The sequence below is a fragment of the Tamandua tetradactyla genome, chromosome 18 (assembly GCF_023851605.1).
Source record: "Tamandua tetradactyla isolate mTamTet1 chromosome 18, mTamTet1.pri, whole genome shotgun sequence".
NCBI classification, from domain to species: Eukaryota; Metazoa; Chordata; class Mammalia; order Pilosa; family Myrmecophagidae; genus Tamandua; species Tamandua tetradactyla.
The window spans coordinates 39,139,061-39,141,071 of NC_135344.1; the positions used below are offsets into that span (position 1 = coordinate 39,139,061).

The 2,011-nt window shown below is 36.6% G+C and overlaps 1 pseudogene; it reads right to left on the reverse strand.

The window, feature by feature from the left end:
- Positions 1-230: 230 nt before the first annotated feature.
- On the reverse strand, positions 231-640 carry LOC143662418 (NADH dehydrogenase [ubiquinone] 1 beta subcomplex subunit 9 pseudogene; annotated as a pseudogene).
- Positions 641-2,011: the final 1,371 nt, after the last annotated feature.

Genomic DNA, 2,011 nt, shown 5'->3' on the forward strand with positions numbered 1-2,011 from the left:
CCTAATACTGGCCTTAAAATTTCTTGTTCTGTAAATTGTTTTTTATATACATTGCCCCTTTTTCTTTAGGGTTGTTTTCTTTTTTTTTTTTTTTGGTGGAGGGGGAGCTTTTTAATTTGCCTTAATAACGTGAACAAATCCTTTTTGTTTACAGGTTTAGTTTTTTTATTAGGACAGGTATATATATATTCTGCAATTCATTTTACTTGCAAACATGCATGGTGAGGTGTCTACCTCTCTCTATATAGGGGCTGCTCCTGAGACCTGGTCACAGTGTGCCACCACATTGGGGCAAATCACTTGCCTTCTGGGCAGGGGGCAAAGCTTCACTCTTGGGACCACCAGATGGGGTTTCCTCCTGCAGCTGCTTAATTTCTTGTCCCTGCTTTTGATCCACACCTTCTTCCACTGCTCTCTTTGGGCAAAGTAATCAGGGTACATTCCCTTCTCAGAAACACCCCAGTCATCTTCGCACCACTCAGGAGTCTGGTGACACTCATACCTGTCAAAGGAGGTACCCCCAGGAGAATGTGGGAAGACACAAGTCCATGGATGCTGACTGTGCAAAGTTCGTCTTCCACTTCCCTATGACCTTCACAATATCCTTTTCCTTCTTCTGTTCTTCAAACCAGATTCTCATCAAACAAGAAAGTAGTGATATTGGTCCTTGTGGATGCACCAAGATGCGAGGTGGCACAGTGCCTGCTCATAAAGTCACAACACCTTCTGATGGTTGGTCAGGTAGACTGCCAAGTGTACCATCCCTTTCATGTTTGAATATTTGCCCTTAACCTTGCTTTTGTGTGTTTTGCTGTACAGATTTTAAAATTTGTAGGTAATAATATTTGTCTTTTAATGGCTTTTGATTTTGTGTTTAAAAAGTATTCTATATCACAGGATAATAGGATATTCTCATACATTTTATCCTAATACTTTTACAACTTTAAAAATATATAAATTCAAATCTACTTGAGATTGTTTTTTATGTTGATGCAAGAAAGGACTCTAATTTACTGTCACCTTTTACCTCTCCCTCCACAACCTCCCAGCTATCCAAATGAATAAACCTTTTTCCCCACAGAGAATACCAAACACTGTTTATTATTATTGGTAGTAGTAGTAGTAATTACTATTTTCACAACCCCATTTGAGAAACTGTCTAAGCCTTTAGTAATTCAGGATTCTATATGCAGATCAGTGGGTGTTCGGCACTAAACTTACCATGAATCCAGGGAAATAATTCAGGATTTGCATTTAGTGTTCTACACAGGCTTCTAAAACTCTGGGAAACAGGAGTTTTAGAAACCAAAACTTGTGGTTCAAAAAACAGAATCAAAATATTACTAAAAGAAATCAAAGAAAACCTAAATAAATGGAAAGACATTCCATGTTCATGGACTGGAAGACTAAATACTGTTAAGATGTTAATTCTACCCAAATTTATCTAAGATTCAATGCAGTACCAATCCAGACTTTAATAATCTGCTTTGAAGAAATGGAAAAGCTAGTTATCACATTTATTTGGAAGGGAAAGGGGACTTGAATAGCCAAAAATATCTTAAGGAAAAGAAAAATGAAGTGGGAAGATTCATGCTTCCTGACTTTAAAGCATATTATAAAGCCTCAGTGGTCAAAACAGCATGGTACTGACTTAAAGGTAGACATATTGATCAATGGAATTGAATTGAGAGTTCAGAAATAGACACTCAGATCTATAGTCAATTAATATTTGATAAGGCTCCCAAATCCACTCAACTGGGATAGAATAGTCTCTTCAATAAATGATGTTTGTAGAACTGGATAGCCATAACTAAAAGAATGAAAAAGGACCCCTGTATCACTCCCTATACAAAAATTAACTCAAAATGGATCAAAGACCTACATATAAGAATGAGTACTATAGATTCCTAGATGCCAGTGTAGAAAATATCTTCAAGATCTAGTGATAGACAGTAGTTTCTTAGAATTTTCACTCAAAGCACAAGCAGTAAAATAAACAAAACAGATAAAC